The following is a 20,327-nucleotide window of genomic DNA, read 5'->3' as shown; positions in this document are numbered from 1 at the left end:
ATCACTAAAATGTTAACAGATACCATCTTGTCTCTCCACTTCATAAAAATATATGCCTTTACACTTATGGTAATAAATCAAATAAGACTTATTTTAGTCATTCTTGACACCCCATCTTTATTTTTCCTATTTTTAGGCTTTGCATTTGATCTGAGATTTTCAAATTACTAAATCTCCAGAAAGTAATTAAGTATAAGTGAGCCCTACAGTTCAAACCCGTGATGTTATAGGATCAACTGTAACTTTATCATGAACAACTTCATATTTTAAAACTGGGTAGATTGTGGAATGCTGTGGCCATCCTAATTATCAGATGTTGGTCAAAAGTTCCCAGATTGCAGTTAGTTACACAGGAATATGTTCAGAAGACCTATTATATTTCGTGGCTGTAATAACAGCGCATTATGCTGTTTGCACAATGCTAAAACATAGCTTGTGAGGGCCTGTGATTTTGGTGGAGACTTCGCCGTGTAGACAAATTGATCAAATCATTAGCTATTGGTAATTAAGTCACTGCCCAGTCCTCTCTGCCCTTGAGGATGGTTGGAAGATAGATTTGGAATTTCCAGCCGCCTAATCATATGGTTTGTTCCCCTGGTAACCAGGCTGCTCTTCTTAGGCGCTTTCCAAAAGTCTGCTCATTAACTAAACCCTGGCGTGGTTGAAAGGGGTTTATTGTGCTGTCAAAAGATGTCCCTTTCACCTTTCTGGTGTTCATTACGTAGGGAATTACAAAAATTGGAGGAGATCTAAATTACAAAAACTTGAGCCAAAGAGTGAAACCGCTATCTTTATTATATCACAATAGCTCTAATTATCAGTTGACAGATGAATTACAGGAGTTGGGTAATTTCAACAAATTTAAAGCCTGCATCTCAAGCACAGTTAATACCAATCACTATGTCAGGTATAGCATGTTCCCCACACTGTTGAATGTGCAAATGTTACTACTCTGCTTTTATTAAAACTTCTCAGCACGTACTTAGGTACACATTTGTCTTGCATTATTTCCTGAAGGAAATCCTGTTTCTTCAAAGGCTTCATTCCGGTTACAAAATGGAAGGAAGTTGGAATATACCTTCTAGACTCCTAGATACTTTCCACAGCTCAGTCTGAGTACAATGGTGATAGGGTTGTTTCTTATCTGTTCACACCTTTATATCCAAGTTTCTGGAGCACTTCATGGTCTTGCCTTTCTTCACCACAGACACTGCAGAGCTGCAAGAATCAGTAACAGCACTCCTACTTAAGTAAACCTGCTAGACTACTTCAAGTATCTACAATGGTCTATTCATTTCTTTTCTGCAGAATCTGTGTGTTGGATACATCCGCAGTATAGCTGAAGCTCTCAGCAGTGTGGTATATATCTCAACCTTTATGTTTTTTGAAGCGACATTTCCAGAATGTCTACATGCCTTCTCTTGCTTTGAAATCCCAATTTGGCGGCTTCTACTTAAGCTAGGGCAAAAATCAGCAAATCATTCAACCTTAACGTTGGAAGTAAAAAGCAGTTACATGTACCTGGAATAGACATTGTCTCTGAGCATATTCAAATATTTAGAAATGCAAAAGTTATGAAAATCCCTACATGGAGGGCAAGTGGAAGTGGGAACTTACACATAGTGAAGTTGTGTAAACTGTATTTTTAATAGTAAAGAATCAAGTAAATATGGTTTCATTGTTGGATGATTAACAAGCATTTGGCATTTCACTAAATTTGAATACACAACAGCAAGTTGTATCACGTAGCATTCTAAAACTATTCCCATTAATTAATTAAGCCTCATGAAGTCTTTGACATGTCCAAGGGATTCTCAAGTTGATTAAAAAGTGTTCTAAATTTTAATTTTACTACACTAAATTGTTTCCTTCTATTTCCCATGAACTCTGATGTCCCTTCATGCATCCTTCCAGAATGACAGAGGCCCACTTCAAAGAACAGTGGGGTGAGCCCTAGGGTCCTGAAAGTGATGGTTGAGTAGGCCTCAGAATTCCTCTTTGCTAGCTGTGAGTGACTGCATATTTTCCCAAAGATAGTCATAAAATCACACTTATTTTTTGCTTCTGGTAACATTTTACCTTGGTGGTTTCTTGTTGGGTTTTTTTGTTTTGTTTTTTTTTTTTTTTGCCTGGGAACAATGAAATGGTACATCAGCCTTAAATTTCTAGAATGTAACCCTTTCTGTTCTTACTCCTCCTCTCTATCCTAACCCAGCGCTTCTGACCAAGGCCCAGGTCCAAGCTCCTCACAGTTTTCCCCACTTCACTGTTTCTAAGCTTCCCAATCTAACTGATGTCTAGAGCGAGAAGTCTTCTTGGGATTCCCGTATCTCTTAGATACCCCCTAATTTCACTTATCCCCTAATGTCGCCCCATTTCCCTCTCTCCTGGAACTATGTCCTAGGCCTTTATAACAGCCCTGCACCCCAGTTGCAAACTGCTGGGCAGGGCTTTGTTCTGGCACTTACATCAAAAAATCTTGATAAATTAATACTTGAAGTCCAGATAAAAGAGAAACAACACTACCTGTGGCAATTATGTAAAAAAATCTCTTCTAAAATTACATGTGAATAATTTACTACTTTAGATTAACTAGAGAGCTCGGCATGGTAGCCTAGAAGTTAAAGTCCTCGCCTGGATCCCATATGGGTGCCAGTTCTAATCGCAGTGGCCCCACTTCCCATCCAGTTCCCTGCTTGTGACCTGGGAAAGCAGTCAAGGACTGCCCAAACCTGCACCCCTGTGGGAGACCTGGAAGAAGCTCCTGGCTCCTAGCTTTGGATTGGCACAGCTCAAGCTACTCTGACCGCTTAGGGAGTGAATCAACAAATGGAAGATCTTCCTCTGTCTCTCCTCCTCTCTCTGTATCTGACTTCCCAATAAAAATGTAAAAACTTCTAAAAATCGATTACCTAGATATTCTCATTGTCCCATTCCTGTTACCTGAAAGCAACCATAATCCTGACCTGGGAGAATCAAGGGAATAGATAAGGATGCAAAAAATCTCATTACTGGTATTCTCACATTCACTTTACATGCCAATTGAACTATGAGACCTGGACTGAGATGACTTCCCTCTTCTGGAAACATAGCTATTCTGCTCAACCCAACTGCTTCCTGTAAAATTTAGTTTCCAAAGTGCCCATGTGACAACTATGCACTTTTTTTTTTTAGAAGACATATTGGGCTTTATTTTTCCAACTCAGTCAAAGTTATTCTTTTTTATTATTAAATTTATTCATTAATTACATTGTGTTGTAATTTCATAGGAACTGGGATTCTCCCCACACCTCCCTACACCCTCCCCCCATGGTGGGTTCCTCCACCTTGTTACTTAACCATAGTTCATTTTCAGTTGAGATTCCCTCTTTGCAAGTATTTGCCGAGCATAGAGTCCAACATCTTACAGTCCAGTCAAGTCCAACTACTTATTGGGGAGACCCTCTCTGGTCTGATGGCAGAGCCAGCAGAGTATCATCCCGATCAAATAAAAGCACTAACATACCATCAGCAACAATTAACATCATTATTGAATTAATTGACATAGTAATGAGCAGCCAACATGTTAAAAATAAGTGCGATTTCTTAACCACATTCTGTGACCACCCCATTCACATTTCAATTTTAGTTTATATACGACATATGACATAACATCCATAACATAACATGTTATGCATAACATCATATCATCTTAAATTAAGGCAAACATGTGGTATTTAACCCTTTGGGATTGATTCATTTCCCTTAGCATTATGGTTTCCAGTTTGGCCCATTTGGCCGCAAAGAACTGCATTTTGTTTTTTTTAATAGCTGAGTAGTATTCCATGGAGTAGATGAACCATAGCTTTCTTATCCAATCCTCTGTTGATGGGCATTTTGGTTGCTTCCATGTTTTTGCAATTACTGATTGTGCTGCTATGAGCATAGGAGTGCATGTTGGTTTCTCATAAAACAATTGTTCTGGATATATTCCTAGGAGTGCTATTGCTGGATCATACGGTATGTTGAATTTGAGTTGTTTGAATATTCTCCATACTGATTTCCATAGAGGCTGTACCAGCCTGCAGCCCCACCAGCAGTGGAGTAGGGATCCCTTTTCCCCACAACCTCGCCAACAAGTGTTATTGGTGCTTTTATTCATGTGGGCCAGTCTTACTGGCGTTAGGTGGTACCTCATTGATGTTTTAATTTGGACTTCCCTTATTGCCAGGGAACTTGAGCATTTTCTCATATGTTTGTCATTTGGGATTGTTCCTTTGTGAAATGTCTGTCCATTTCCCGTGCCCATTTCTTGAGTGGTTTGTTTGTTTTGGTGTTTTGGTTGTTCTGGAGCTCTTTGTATATTCTGGAGATTAGCCCTCTATCACCCACGTAGTGCGCAAAGATCTTCTCCCATTCTGTGGGCTGCTTTTTTACTTTGTTGATTGTTTCCTTTGCTGTACAGAAGCTTCTTAGTTTGATGAGGTCCCATTTGTTTATTCTGGTCTTGATTTCTATTGCTTTTGGTGTCCTTTTTAGGAAGTCGGGACCTACCCCTAGATCTTGCAGAGTATTTCCAACATTTTCTTCCAAAAGTTTGAAGGTTTCTGGGTGTAGGTTTAGATCTGTTATCCATTTAGATTTGATCTTAGTGTATGGTGAGAGATGTGGGTCTATCTTTTTGTTTCTGCAGACTATCAACCGGTTGTCCCAACAGCATTTATTGAACAGACCTTCCCATTTGCCTGGGTTGTCGTTTGTCCTTTTGTCAAAGATTATTTGGCTGTATCTGTGTGGGTTCCCATCTGATGTTTCTATTCTGCTCCATTGATCTTCCTCTCTATCTTTGTGCCAGTACCACGCTGTTTTGATAACCACTGCCCTATAGAATGTCCAGAGGTCTGGAACTGTGATTCCCCCTGCTAACTTCCTGTTCTTCAGGATGGTTCTGGCTATTCGTGGTTTTTTGTGTTTCCAGATGAACATTTGGATCATTGTTTCCAGTTCCATGAAGAATGTTTTGGGCAATTTGATTGGGATTGCATTGAATGTATATATTGCTTTTGGCAATATAGACATTTTAATGATATAGATTTTACGTATCCAGGAGCATGGGATGTTACTCCATCTTTCGAGGTCTTGTTCAATTTCTTTTTTAAGTAGTTTGTAGTTTTCCTCAAATAGGTCTCCTACATTTTTGGTTAGGTTTATTCCCAGATACTTCATACTTTTCTCTGTTATTTTGAATGGTATCTTGCTGGTTAGATCTTTTTCCAACTTAGGGCTGTTTGCATACAGACAATTATGCACTTTGAACCTTTGGAATATTGTCTATCCAGCTATATCTCTCTGTTGTCTGGTTCTCTCCTTTGGACCTGTTCATCTCTGCTTTTCTGTGTCAGTAATATGTTCCTACATAGAAAATACAGTTGGGTCTTAAGACATTCTGTGGGTGGAGCAGGTTCACTGTCAACTAGAAACTTGTACTGGTCTTACAGTTATATGAATCTTCAATGATCTATCTGCTTGTCATGATTCTACAAGGGTTTACAAAGCCTCATTATATGCCCTATTAGAAATGAAAAGGGGGGACACGGAGATTACAGATTTCATCTCGAAGCCATCCTTACACCAAAAAGCATTGTGTCAGGATCATATTTCCTGTTCCCCAGTTATTTAGCTCTTCATCCTTTCAAGACCGCTTGTTGAATGGTCACCTTATGGCTCATTGTGCTTGTCCAGTCTGGCTCGCCAGAGCCAAAAAGACAACTGGAATTTAGAAAAGAAGTCCTATTGTTAGAGCAGCATGTAGCCAGGTTGACTCATAACTGACATCTGTTAGGAAGGTAACACTGAAGGCAAAGTGCACCAGGCAGTCAGAAAACTATCAAATATGGAATAATCATGAGAACTGAGAATAAAAGAAAAGCAAGAGGACTCTTATTTTTCTGTGTGTGTATTTATGTATTATGTCTGATCTGTGGTACATCATGAAAACCTCAGATGAATTAGATTTTAGCTCCTTTCCTGTTTCCATGATCTAATTATTAATATATTAAATTCCCAGTAGCGACCCTGCACTTAGAACTAATACCTCTCATGCAGGCTGTAATTCTCCCTAGATGTTAGCTATTTTGGATAAAAATTTAGTCATCTAATAACAGTTTCCAAAGTTAATGATTTACTAAAGCAAGGGAATCATTATAAATGAGTACATTTTCCTTTCGTCTAATCTATTTTCCAAGTTTACGTACTAATAGGTTTTAAAAGTGTATTTTCATATCTTCAGTCCTGGTGTCTGACCCAGAAATTGACATTCTCTTTTAGGAAGAAAGAAGGAAGAAGACTGTGAATATGGAAAATATGCTCTTCTAAGGTAAGTCTTAATGAATTATTAAACATGAATGATGTTCAAGTAAATATGATATTTACATTAACTAAAACAAAGGAAACATTCAAGATTCCTTTACCTTTGCCATGTTTTTATATTGAGTTGCTGCGGACACTCAACTGATGAAATATTAAACTTGAGAGCATAAATAGCAAAAATAAGATTAAATAACATCAAAATTTTCAGAACAATATGTCCTACTTGGATTTATAAAATGGTCGTCTTCACAGAGAGAAAGTTTCTTTGGGAATAGTATAAATGATTAGCAAAACATTTTCAACTTTGTCAAGGAGTGAACCAAAGAATACTGACAATACAACACTTGCTGTATTTCATTTTTCCCTTTTGGGAAGGAGTGTCTAATAGAGTTATCCAAAGCTTGTTTCCTTGAGGTTTTATGGCATCTGTGATATACATGGGTGCATTGCTGCATAATTATAGCTTTATACAAATTCTGCAGGTAATTCCACCCTTATGTGGACATTCAATTGAATAGGCAGATTGTCCATAGTCACTATCATTACTTCAGTCTGGATATTGATAGAAAAATCGATCTTAAAGAATGTTCTATAATCAGAGTCTTTGGATATGTTCTATCAAAATCTATTTTATTTACTTCTCTATAATCTAGATATCTATAGTTTGTAAATTTCAGGATAAAATCTCATTATCTTGGTTTTCTTCATTTTCTACAGTACTTTATTTTCAACTTTTGATAAATACAGTATATAGAATATTTCAAAACACATATTAAGTATAAATTGGTCAAGTTGAATGGTAAGCATTGGAATCCCCCTGCCTTCTCTTTATGTTGGTAGCCACATGAGCTCCTCTGTTCCAGTTTGCTACACATACATCATATATTATATACTATATGTGCCACTTCGTGCTATAGAATACTGGAGTCTGTTAATTCTACTTATTATTTGGCAATTATCCAACTTCCCTCTAGCCCCACTGCCTCACCCTCCCCAGCCTCCAGGATTCAATATTTAAATTCTTATTTACTTTTTTTTACCTACACACTGGAGAGAACATATGGAAATTCGTTGTTCTGTTTCTGGCTTATGTCACACACTTTCAGTTCTATATTGTTGAAAATGTCAGAATTTTGTTTTTATGGCTGAATAATATTCTGTTGTGCGTACGTACCACATTTTAATTATCTACTTCATGCATCAAGAGATTTAATGCTCAGTCATAGCTTGAATAATTGTGGATGGTACTGTGATAAAGAAATTAAAATATTTTCTCCATTATGTTGTTTCTTCACTTTTGATTTCCCCCGCCCCCTTTGGCTGTGCAGAGCTTTCTAGTTGCAAATTACCATTTGCTTATTGTTACCCCATTGCTATGTCCATGTATTCAAATTATTCCCCTATATTTTCTCCTATTTTTATTTTTAGGTTAACATCCAAATTTGTATGTAAAATGAGGTGATTTTTTTTCATTCTGGGTGAGAAATAGAAGTCAAGGTTAAATTTTTGCATATTGATTTCTCAGTGCCATTCATTAAAGAGACTGTCCTTGATCAGTGTATTTTTGATCCTTTGTTAAGAATCACTTGGCTTCAGATGTCTGAGAAATGAATCTATACATCTATTCTGCTCCATTGTTCTGTTTTTGTGCCAGTAAGATGCTTATTTTGGTTACTATAGTTCTGTAGTGTGCTTCAACAAGGAGTACTTGAGGGTCTCATCTTTAATCTGTTCAAGATTGCTTCATTAATTTATGCTTCCACATAAAACTTAGTGTTCTAATAATTTCATTGGTATTTTGAAGTTTCTTGGGTCATACATGTGTATTACCATAGGTAGTATTGCTTTTAAAAATCTATTTTCCATTAATGAACATGGGAGATTTTTTTTAATGTTCGTGTATGTACTTTATGAAACAAATTTAATGAATGAAAAGTAGTTCTTCATTCATGTTGTTGAAAATGTTAGGATACCATTCTCTTTTTTTGTAGCTGATAATACTTTAAATATTTACTGTGTCTTCTTCAGAAATAAATGAAGATATAAGTTATTCTATACCTTACATACAATGATATACCTTACATACAATGATACCTTACATACAATACCTTACGTACAATGATCGCGGTGGTACAGAGATGTCTAGGATGTCCAGGTCTTATTTGCGGATATATATTCAGATGCAGGAGAGATGGATCAAGGGTAACTCTAGTTTCAGCGTGTTGAGGAAACTATTTTCCTGTATTGTGGCTAATAACTTGATGCTAACCAAAGTGTGTGTATTTCCATTTCTTTATATATCTGCATTTTTATTGTCTTTCAATTTTTTACTTTCTATGATATAGTTCTGTAGGCACTGGGATATCTCCTCCCACCTTCCTCACTTCCCCCTCACCCCACTGATTTCTCATATATTAATACAATAGTAGACCTTCAACAACAGCTAAAGTTCATCATCCTGCTATTTAAGTGTATCCTGACATTGTAGGTATTGACAATGGTAGAGAGTCCAGCAGCCTATTGTCAAGATATTTAACAGTTTCACTGGGAGTCTATCTTTTATTTAGGAATAGAGATGCATACTATAGTGTATCTTCACTTCCCGGTATGTTAAGACCCCATTACAAACTTCCTCTAGATGAATATATGTACTTTCATGTTTACCTATGTATCTTGTATTTTGCCTGAAGGTTTCCTTATATCAGACAGCATGATATTTACCCATTTAGGATTAACTTCATTCACTAAACATAATGATCTCTAGTTGGGACCTTTTTGTTAAAAATGAGTTTGACCGGACCAGGGAGGAGAGCTTTCTCTGGTCCGAGCCTGGCTCCACCTCTGGACCCCCCCTCTCCCTGGCAATGACCATGGGGATCGCTTCGAAAACCCCTCATAGCAAACAATCCTACAAACTAAAAAAAAAAAAAAAAAAAAAAAAACCTAAAATAAATAAACAACAGAAAGTAGAACTTGAAATCTGACAGGAAAGAGCTGGCATGGATTGGCTCATGCCTCGCTGGGTGGGTCACAAAGATTAGTTACTCCTCACCATGGTGTTGAGGATTTTCCTGCACACCCCCCCCCAAAAAAATGTTCTGCACCTAAAATGTCGACATATATCTTGTTAGAGTTACAAGCCAGTCTGGATTATCCTAAAATCTGCCAAGATCAGCAAAATTTTACTTCAACACAACAACTGGCTAAATACTAAGATGAAATGGACATGAAACAGCTGAATGGTGCCTTATGGCCATTTTAAGGTATAGAGCAGCCGGTCCTGTATATAAACTAAAATTGAAATGTCAATGAGCTAATCATAGGTTGTGGCTAGGACTTGTTTTCCTTTTTTTTTTTTTTTTTTTTTTAAATACACTGGTTACTCAAAACCATGTCAATTCCATAACATTGCAAATTGCTATTGATTTTATATTGGGACTCTTAATTGACTGGGACGATATTCTGCCAGCTCAAACTTCAGACCAGAAAAGGTCTCCCCAAGAAACTGTTCAACCCATCTGGACAATAAGTAGCTGGACTCTATGCTTGGTATATGTTTGCAATGAAAGAATCTTGATTGTATTTGAACTGTAATACTGCATCTAGGTGGAGGAATCCACCGGGGGGAGGGGAGCGGGAGGAATAGGGGGATTCCCAGAGCCTATGAAACTGTCACATAATGCAAAATAATTAACAATAAAAAAAGAGTTTGAGAGTTTCATTCTTTTTAATGATAGAGTAGAATTCCATAGAGTAGATGTCCATGGTTTCTTTACCCATTCCTCTTTCAATAGGCCTCCAGGATGTTTGCATGTTTTATGGTGATGCTACAAATACAGGATTACAGGTCACTTTCCCATATGCAGATTTCATTTCCTTTAAATGTATTCCCCGAAGTGGAAGAGCTGGGTCATATGGTAGATTAATTTTCAGTTGTCTTACCACTCTTCATACGGACTCAAAGTAGCTGTACTAGCCTACACTCTCATTACAATGAAGTAGGGTACCTTTCTCCCCACATCGATGCCAGCAAGTACTGTTAGATTTCTGAATGTAGGACAATCTCATTGGATTTATGTGGAATCTCAATGTGGTTTTGGTTTGTATTTCCCTGATAGCTAGAAAATCTGAGCATTTTTTCATGTGTCTGTTAGCCATTTAAATTTCTCTGTTTAAAATACCTGTTCATTTCCTTCACCCATGTCTTAGGATGGCTTTCTGTCACTGAGTTTCTGGAGCTCTTTATAACTGCTGGGTATCAGTTCCCTAATCTGTAGAGCGAGATCTTCTCCCATTCTGTTGGTTGCTTTACTTGAAGTGTTTCCTTTGCTGTACAGAATCTTCTTACTTTGATGTAGTCCCATTTATTTGACTTTAACTACCTGTGTTTTTTATTTTTCTAAGAAGTCTTTACAAATGTCTATGTCTTATAGAGTGTTTCCTATGTTTTCCTCTAATATTTTTTGTTTTCTGGGTGTAGATCTAGGTCCTTGATCCATTTAGAGCTGACTTTTGTATGAAGTGATAGGTTGGGGTCTTGCTTCTTAACTCAGCAGGGTGCTATCCAGTTAGCTGTCCCAACAGCATTTGTTGAAGACCACAACCTATTTCCTTGGATTATTTTCAGGGATTTTTTTGTCAAATATTAATCTTTACATGTGTAGGTTCATTTCTGGGGTTTCTCTTGTGTTTAATTGATCATCATCTTTCCTCTATCAGTTCCAGACTGTTCTGGTGAACTCTGCCCTGTGATACATAATAGGATCTAGAATTGTGATTCCTATCGCTTCTCGGCCTTTTGGCTAAGATCAAGTGTAGAATTGTGATTCCTGCAACTTTATTTTTCTTCTGTATAGCTTTTGCCTTTGTGTCGCCTTTCTATTTCTGAGAAGAATGTTCTTTGGATTTTTATTGGGATCGCATTGAATCTGTATGACTTTTGGTAATATGGACATTTTGATATTGATCCTGCCAATACAAGAACATAGTAAATTTCTACATTTTTTTAAATGTCTTCCATTTTTTTTTAGTATTTTACAGTTTTCATCATACAAGTCTTCCACATCTTTGCCAAGTTTCTTCCAATGTATTTAAGTTTCTTCTCTGCTGTTCTAGAAGGTCTGTACTGACAAGTGCTTTCTCAGCCACAGTTATTTGTGTATACTAGGGCCATCCATTTATGTTCATTAATTTTATAAGAGTGGCTGGATAGCAGGATATAAGTTATAACAGTATTTTTGAGTCTTGGTTTTCTTATGTATAGAATTGTGTCTGAAAACAGATAATTTGACTTCCTCATTCCAATTTTAATTCCTTAATTTCATTCTCTTGCTTAATAGCTCCAACGAGGACTTCCAACGTTATGTTAAACAGTGGTAAAAGTAGACATTCTTATCTCATTCCATTTCCTGGTGGGAATGCTTGAAGTCTTTGCCCATTGCATATGATGTTCATTGGATTTTTCATAGATGCTTTGCATTATAGAATGTTCTTTCTATGCCTATGATGCTTAGGTATTTTTAGAATGCATTGGTGTTGAATTTTGAGTGTATACTGTGAGTCTATTGATGATCATTGCTTTTATTATGTTGATGTGGTACATCACATTTATTAATTTGTATATGTTAAACTGTGCCTGTATGCCAGCAATAAATTCACCTGGACCGAGTAAATGATCTGTGTGTTGCATTGTTGGACTCTGTTAGCTGGTGTTTTTGTTGTATATCTTTTCATCTGTTTTGGTAAATGGTGTGTGTCCAGGAATCTATCACAATTTCTTAAGTCTTCTGATTTTTGGCATACAGTTGCATCAGCTATAGATTATACTGTGTATGTTTAGATTATACTGTGTATGTTTAGTTATCTGTTCCTTTTTTGTCCATCATTCTACTGATTCATGTGGGTTTTTTTTTTTTCATCCTTTAAGCAGTTGAACTGTTAGGGTCTTTTTTTCCCTCAAGGAACGAACTCATCAACTCATTGCTTTTGTATATTCTTTGGTCTCTATTACTCCTTTATTTTGAGATTGTATTGCTGTTTTTCTATTTCAGATCAAATGTTAGTCCATTTAACTGGTGTCTGTCTTGTCTGTTGACATAGGCACTAAGTGTGATAAACTACCCCCCTTAACACTGCCTTGGTGGAATACCACATGTTTTAGTGAATTGAAGTCTTCACTGGTTTCAAGGAATTTTTTTTTCATTTCTTCTTGATTTCTTCATAATCTGTTCATCCAGTAGCATTTTGTTCAATATCCAAGTATTTGCCAATTTTCTGGAGTATTTGAACTACTATCCCGTTTAACTCTGATCTGAGAAGATGTATGATATGATTTCAATTTTTGTAAATTTGCTGAGGCTTGTTTTGTGTCCTATAATGTGATCAATTCTGGAGATGGTTATATGTAATTACAAAAATGGAGACTCAGTGTTTGTGAGAAGAAAGGTTCTGTTGATCTCAATTAGATATATTTGTCTAATTGACTGGGTGATATCTATTACTTCCTCACTGAGTTACTGTCTCGTTGATCTGCATACAAGTAGGGCTACTGTCCCGTCATTTTTGCATTGGGTTTGTCTTTGTTTAATTTTGATTTCTTTTTGGTGTTACTGGGTAAATCTACCCATTTGCCATTATTGGGGTTGGCTAAATTCCTTTCTGTCTTCAGCACATTTTTGAGTACATTTGTAAGGCTCTTCTAGTGGCATAAAGTCTTCAATTTGCTTTGGAAGTATTTTACTCCATTTTTTCATATTGTATTTTTTATTTCTTTTGGATTGTATCTTTAGTTGAATTTAGTTCATTTGTAGTGAGTGGTGTTTTTTTTTTTTGGCTTGGGTTTTCTTACTCAATTTTTTTGGTACAATTCCATAGACTTAGGGATTTACCCTACCACCTTCCTCATTTCTACTGGTTTCCCCTATTACGACAGTATAGTCCTTCAAAAACAGTCACAAGTCTATCATTCTGCTATACAAGTATATACAGACATTGTAGCTAGACAACAGCAGAGCGTCCAGCATCCTATTAAGATATATATCAGTTTGTCCCTATTATTCAGTTCCTCTAGATGAGTATATGTATGTGCATATTAACCTATATATCCATTGATCTTGTATTTTGCATGAAGGTTGCTTTGTATCAGAACATATATTAATCCTTTTGGGTTTGGCTTTTTTTCACTAAGCATAATGCTTTATATTTGGGACAATTGTGTTACAAATGGTAGAATTTCATTTGTTTAATGGCCAAGTAGTTTGCCATAGAATAGTTACACTACAGTACAGTGGTAATCAAAACAGCCTAATGCTAATACAGCAGCAAAGAAGATCAATGAAACAGAATAGAACCCCCAGAAGTGAATCCACACATGTAGAGCAAACTAATATTTGACCCCCCAAAAAACCTTAAAATCATTTAGGAAAAGGGTTGGTGTCTTCCACAAATGCTATTCAAACAATTTCATAGTAGTCTGCAGAAGAAACAAGATGCCAACTTGTCACTTTATGCATAAGTCAGCTCTAAATGGATCAAGGACCTAGATCTACACTCAAACTATAAAAGTAATAGAGAAAAGCATGGGAAGTGTTTTACAAGACACAGGCATTGGTAGAGACTTCCTTGAAAGGTCAACAAATGGGCCCTGCATGATAGCCTAAGGCTAAATCTTTGCTTTTTGTGTACCAGGCACCCGTATAGATGCCGGTTCATGTCCCACATGCTCCACTTCCCATCCAGCTCCCTGCATGTGGCCTGGGAAAGCAGTCAAGGATGGCCCAAAGCCTTGGGACCTTGAACACATGTGGGAGACCCAGAAGAAGCTCCTGGTTCCTGGTTCCAGCTGTTGCGGCCACTTGGGGAATGAACAAGCAGATGGAAGATCTATGTGTCTCCTCTCTGCAAATATTTCCAATGAATATTTTAAAAATCTTAAAAGCTATGGAAAGCACAGGCAGTCAAAGCCTGAAGAAGCAAATGGGACTCCATCTTATTTCATTTTGAAATACAACGCAGAGCTTTGCTGGATATGAGTCTGGGTTGACAGTTTTTCTGTTTTAGTATCTGTTAGCTGTTTGTTTTTTAAAGATTTTTATTGCAAAGTCAGATACACAGAAGGGAGGAGAGACAGAAGATGTTCCATTGGTTGATTCACTCCCCAAGCGGCTGCAATGGCTGGAGCTGTGTTGAATTAAAGCCAAGAGCCAAGAGCCTCTTCCAGGTATCCCATGCTGGTGAGGGTCCCAAAGCATTGGGCCATCCTCAATTGCCTTCCCAGGCCACAAACAGGGAGCTGGATGGGAACTGGGGCAGCCAGGATTAGAGCCAGTGCCTGTATGGGATCCCGGCACACGCAAGGCAAGGACTTCAGCTGCTAGGCTACTGTGCTGGGGCACACTCCATTCTCCTCTGAAAAGTCGTTAGGGAGTCTGAATGTTCCCCTGTATGTTATCTGATCATTCTTGCATGCCTGCCTGCTTCAGTATCTATTCTTTGTGGTCAACCAAAGGGAGCTTGACGATGATGTGTTTAGGTGAAGGTCTTTTCTGATCAGATCTGTTAGGGTTCACTGTCCTTCCTATGGTATGTTCCCTTGTTTGGGTGGTTCCCTTTTATAATTTCATTGAATACATCTTGCAGTCCTGTCTTTTCATGCCTTCAAAAACTCCTACAACCCTTATGTTTGATTTTTGTAACCTTAATATTTGATTTTTTTAATGGTGCCATTCAATTCTTATATAGTTTGCTTAGCTTTATTCAAGTCCTCTTCATATTTCTGATTGCTTTTGTGTCTTCGCATAAAGCGTCTTCTGCTTCTGAAATGCTTTGGGCACACTCAATATATTGGCAAGATTTTTGGTGGCTTTTTTATTTTGCTCTGTTGTAGTCTGCAGTTCAAGGACTTTCTGATTTGTCTTACAGCTTGTATCTCCATTGTGATATATTAATTTTCATAAATTCAAATTTTATTTTTAATGTTTACATAGTTGATTAGGGTGGGAGAGGTTGAGAATTAAGGGAAAGTGGGTCAGGCCATTGCTTCCTTTTTTTTTTTCTTCCTGTGTCTGGGGAAATGGGGAGATCAAGGAAGAAGCTCCATCTAGCCTCCCAACTGCTTCAGTACTCGGGGATGGGGAACAGCCGCCAGATGTCATCTTGGGTCCCAAAGGTGGAGCATGCTCTGAGGGCTCTGCTCAAGCGGTTTCTATAGTTGTGAAATGCTGTCGATCTCATTGATCCAAGGATGTGAAGATCCTTTCTTAGGTCTGTTGCTTGATATAGTCCACCTTAGAGTTTCCACTCAACCGGATATTTGCTGTCAGATAATGCTTAGCTTGAGTACTTGACTAAGTTGTTCTACCCTCCTTTCTCTGCTTGACAGGATTTGCCCATAGTCCCAGCACTTGACAGCTGATGCTGCAGCAAAGCCCAACCAGCCTGCTCTCACTCCAGCCTATGTGCATCAATCAGCCCAGCCTGACTCGCCTCCTAGCCCATTTCACATGCAGGCCAATAAGTGTTGTAGCCCTGCCTAGCATGATCTACACCCATCCCATTCTCACACTCACCAGCAGAAGCAGTGGCCCAGCAGAGGAGTCCTGCACAACTTCCTAGTGGGTTCACATGACCTCCCTAGCCCCCAGGTCTCACATGTACTGCCATGTGAGCCTAGTCAGCCCAGGTCAGCCCAGTCTGCTTCAGCATTTGCTGGCGGGTGCTATAGCCTAGTCCGGCCCAGTCTGTGCCCCGTTCCAGCTTATGCTGGTGGATATTGTAGCCTTCCCAGCCCCAACCAGTCCCCAGTCTTAATCCTAATGTGAACTGAATGGTGTTGCACCCCAACCTGACCTATCCTGCACTCCATCCTGGTGCTCATATCTGGCCCAGCCTAACCCACCTCTAAATCTGACCCATATGTATGCCGTGGGTACCATAGCCAGACCTGGCCTGGCAGCTCCCAACCTTGGTTCTTGCACTCACTGTGGGAACTGCAGCCTGACAGAGCAATTCCCTAAGCTCCTCTATCAGGTCTACTCCCAGAGGCAGATCTCACTCACACTGGTGGGTCCTTGTCCAAGGTTTACTTAGTCTGCCTCCTGTCCTGGCATCAACAGTGGTCCTGCCCAACCAGCCTACACCTATTCCTATTGTTAGGTGTTACTGCCCAACCACTCCTGATCCATACCCAGACACAGCTCTCCTGAGGTTTATCAGGTGCAAGACATAGCCCAGCCCATCCTACACCCACCCTGGCTTCTACAAGCACCAGCAGGTGCTGCAATCTAGCCTGGTCTGGCACACCCCAAATTCAGTCCACACACATGCCAAGGGATATTGCAGTTATATCTAGCCAAATCACCACCTCCATTCTTGCTCTTGTAGCCAGGATGTGCTTTAGCTCTCCAACCGAGCCATAGATCTTGCATATGCCGGTGGTTGCTCTGACCCAGCCATAGCCCATTCCCCATCTTGACCTTTGCCATTGGATGCTGCAACCCAACCTGTCCCGGCCTACCCCTAGTCCCAGCTCTCGCTGGTGGATACTGTAACTCAGCCTTGCACAGGCTGCTCCATCCCTAGCTCACGCAGACTGATGGGTGTGATAGCCTACCCTGGCATGACCCACACTCCAGTTGGTTCCCACACATGCCAGTGAGCTAAGGTTGGCCTGACCCTGCCCATTCTGCCCCCTTTCAGAACCAACCTGCACACTTGCTGACAGGTGGAACTACCCTGCCTGGTCTGAAACAAACAGGCACGAATTACAGTGGCTTTGTTCCTTCCTGCCTCTCCCAGGGCTGCACCAAATGTCAACACACCAGTGTTCACAGTTCTCATTTCCTCCTGTGGAGCCCCCAACGGCTCAAGTATGTTTTGGACTGTTCACACAACTGATGCACGCTCCCACCTGCAGAGACTACTTGTCTTGACAAGGGCAACCTTCACACCCGCCTCCTTCATTACTCCTGTTCTGGGTGCTGGAATCCAAGCCTCAAGATCCTAATATCGACCAGCACAAATGTGTTTGGGCTTTCTCTGTGACTTACTCACCAGGATTCATGTAGCTGACTCCAACCCAGTCTCTTTTCCCTCTAGGTTCCAGTGCCCTCTCTCAGGTGGTCCTGGTATCTCTCAGGAGATTTTTGGATGTGAATCTTCACAGGTGGAGTAGATTCCACTCTTCATATCCCAGGTCTCTCCCTCAGCTAGTTCACTCCATAGTGGTGTGTCTGGCCCAATCTGGGGACCGTCAGTTGGCAGCCTGTAGAATTCCAGTTTTGCCTCTCTTCACAGGTATTGGGATTAATACTTTTTCCTATACCTTTTGACTGAACACTACTTCTCTGGAAAATTCCTGCAAGAGTTTGCCTGCTCTGGTTTCTTTCTTTGGTTCCAAGTCCACTAGGCTTTTGTCTGTGGGTTGGGGTGCCTTCTCAAAGCTGGCTTGTGCTCACCTTCCCTTTGGCTACAGGCTCAACCTCGGCATCTTCAGTAGGTTTTACTCACCTGTGTAGCTCCTGCTCTTTCTGCCATAAATGGTCTTTCCTCTGTCTTGATTGTGTCCTTACTGTTATAGAAGCTTCTCAGAGAATTTCTTTTTCACTTCGTTGGTTTTGCTTTAAAGCCCTTATCCAATATACTGCTTCTAATGGTGATGTCCTGAAATCTTTTTCCTTTTTTTTCCCAGAAGTTTAAAATTTCAGATCCAAAATTTAGATACTCATCCATTGAGTGACGTTTAAAAATTTTTACTAATAGAATAGATTTTGTGTATCTCACATACTTGTCTCCATTCCTCCTCTCCTCAAACCCTCTCCTCTTTTTTTCATTTAATTTTCACAATAACTTTTTTTTAACATGTCATATATTCAGTTTTAAGAGTACAATATGAGAAATGGGAAGAAAGCTTTAGTTTTGGACACATGGATGTCCAGTTTTTCAAGCAATGTTTCTAAAAAGAGGCTGTACTTAGTCCACTATATATCCCTTGCCACATGTATTAAGAACCAATTGATCGTAGAAACACGGATTCTCTGCTAGGAGTCCTGTTCTGTCACTACCTGCTGCTGGGTTACTGTAGCTGAATACATACTACATTACCTGCAGATTTCCTCATTTTGTTCAATATTGACTTAGTCTTTTTTCCATATGCATTTTGAGACTTTTTTCCCTACTTCTGTAAAGCATATCATTGTTATGTAAAGACTATCATTATTTGCATTTTGGCTGCATGGAGATTCAAAATTTCTTCGGGTACTATGAGCAGTTTGGCAATCTACCCATCCATAAATCTGGTAAGTATGTCTATTTTTGTGTTCAATATTTTTCATTTGTTAACTTTCAGTGCAAAAGACTTTTACATCCCTGTTTTATTACATGGAATTTTCCCACAGCTAGTGCAAGTGGAATTCGTCTTACAAGTTCTTTTTCAGTGAACTCATTGGCTTAGATTCTATTCATGTCTGTTTTCCAGTTTGTCTTCTAACTCTACTGATTTCATTTACCACTTTTCAGTGATTTTGCACAAACTGCTTGGGTTTTTTGTCTATCTAAAATCAAGCTATCAGGAATAATTTGACTTCTCCCTTTCCAACTTGCATGATCCTTTCTGTGTCTTGCCTAATAGTTTATGAGTAAACTTTTCTAATTGTATTGGAATACAATACTGAGAGAAGATATATTTGCCATCTTAAGTTCTTGAAGGAAATGCTTTCTGTTAGGAAATGGACTCAGAAAAGAGAGGAACAGCCAGAACAAATTAAAGAGAAATTTACAGAGGTGACAGCTGCCAGAACGTATATGAAGCAAGCACATGACAGTGACAATGAATTTCTATAGCATAGTCCAGGTGAGAGCCATGGAGCAAGGGATTGTGACACTGAGCTAGGTCTTGGCTGGCTTTTGAAACTCAGTGGCCTTCCTCTCTGTGGGCCAGATGGTTGGAGAGGAACGGAAAGAATCAGTCAGAGCAAGACAGGGTGTGGGTTACACTGCTTTTGGGGATGTAGGAGCAAGAGTCCCTGGAGATGGGATCAATACCAAGGAGGTGGTTCTATCATTTTTAAGTGATTTTTCGTGGTTATTTTTACAACTTTTGTCTTGAAAGTCCATTCTGTTTAAGTATAGCTACTGCTCCTTATGGTTTCGATTCACAAGGTATATATTTCCCATCCTTTCATTTTCACTCTTTGTGTTATTACTGTTGAAATGGATTTCCTACTGGTAGCACAGTATTGGCTTCCAATTTTTTTCTTAGTGTGTACATTTTAAACTGAAGAATTTAGTACATTGACATACAGATTTACTAATATAGTCTTCACCTGATCAACAATCATAAACATCTGCATCTGTGTTAAAAAATTTCAGTTGATGAGAAACTAATCATTCATGAGAATGAAACTAGAAATTAAATACAGGCAAAACTGGATCTGTGAAGATATTACTAGAAGACATAATTTGGGTATACTGATCGCCATGGAGAACCCCTTCGTTGTGTAGTCTTGAGTTGGTGCTCCTGTTCGCCATGGAGAACCCCTTAACTGTGTAGTCTTGAGAGTTGGTGCTCCTCAGAACATCTGAGGGGCTGTTTGCAGCACCAGTGGACTAGCCTGCACCCCAATGTTGTTAGGACTACTCAGACCTCCAAAGATCCCAGGTTCCCAGGTTGCTGAATCCTATTTCTCCTGCTTCCCTCCACTTACTCAGTCTTACACATTGAATAATTTAACCTTTTAAATTCAGTCCTATGGCTTATAAAAAACAAATAAAGCAGATACCCATGCAAGGTAGAGCTGTAACTATAAAACATTCCACAAATACCTACAGCATTTTATTCTGCATTCAAAATTTCCAGTTGACTGATTGATGAAAGTCATTCGAAGAAATAGCTGACTCTAGCTGCATAAATTAAAATTTGAGAATTCATTATATTGCCTGATGTTATTGTGTTTTCTGTTCTAAAATCAATTACAAAATTCATT

The 20,327-nt window shown here is 38.9% G+C and overlaps 1 pseudogene; it reads left to right on the top strand.

Annotated features, from left to right (window-relative positions):
* Window positions 1–11,130: 11,130 nt before the first annotated feature.
* On the top strand, window positions 11,131–11,209 carry LOC131482564 (U2 spliceosomal RNA; annotated as a pseudogene).
* Window positions 11,210–20,327: the final 9,118 nt, after the last annotated feature.

This window comes from Ochotona princeps, chromosome 18 (assembly GCF_030435755.1).
Source record: "Ochotona princeps isolate mOchPri1 chromosome 18, mOchPri1.hap1, whole genome shotgun sequence".
Classification (NCBI taxonomy): domain Eukaryota; kingdom Metazoa; phylum Chordata; class Mammalia; order Lagomorpha; family Ochotonidae; genus Ochotona; species Ochotona princeps.
This window is presented reverse-complemented; position numbering and strand designations above follow the sequence as displayed.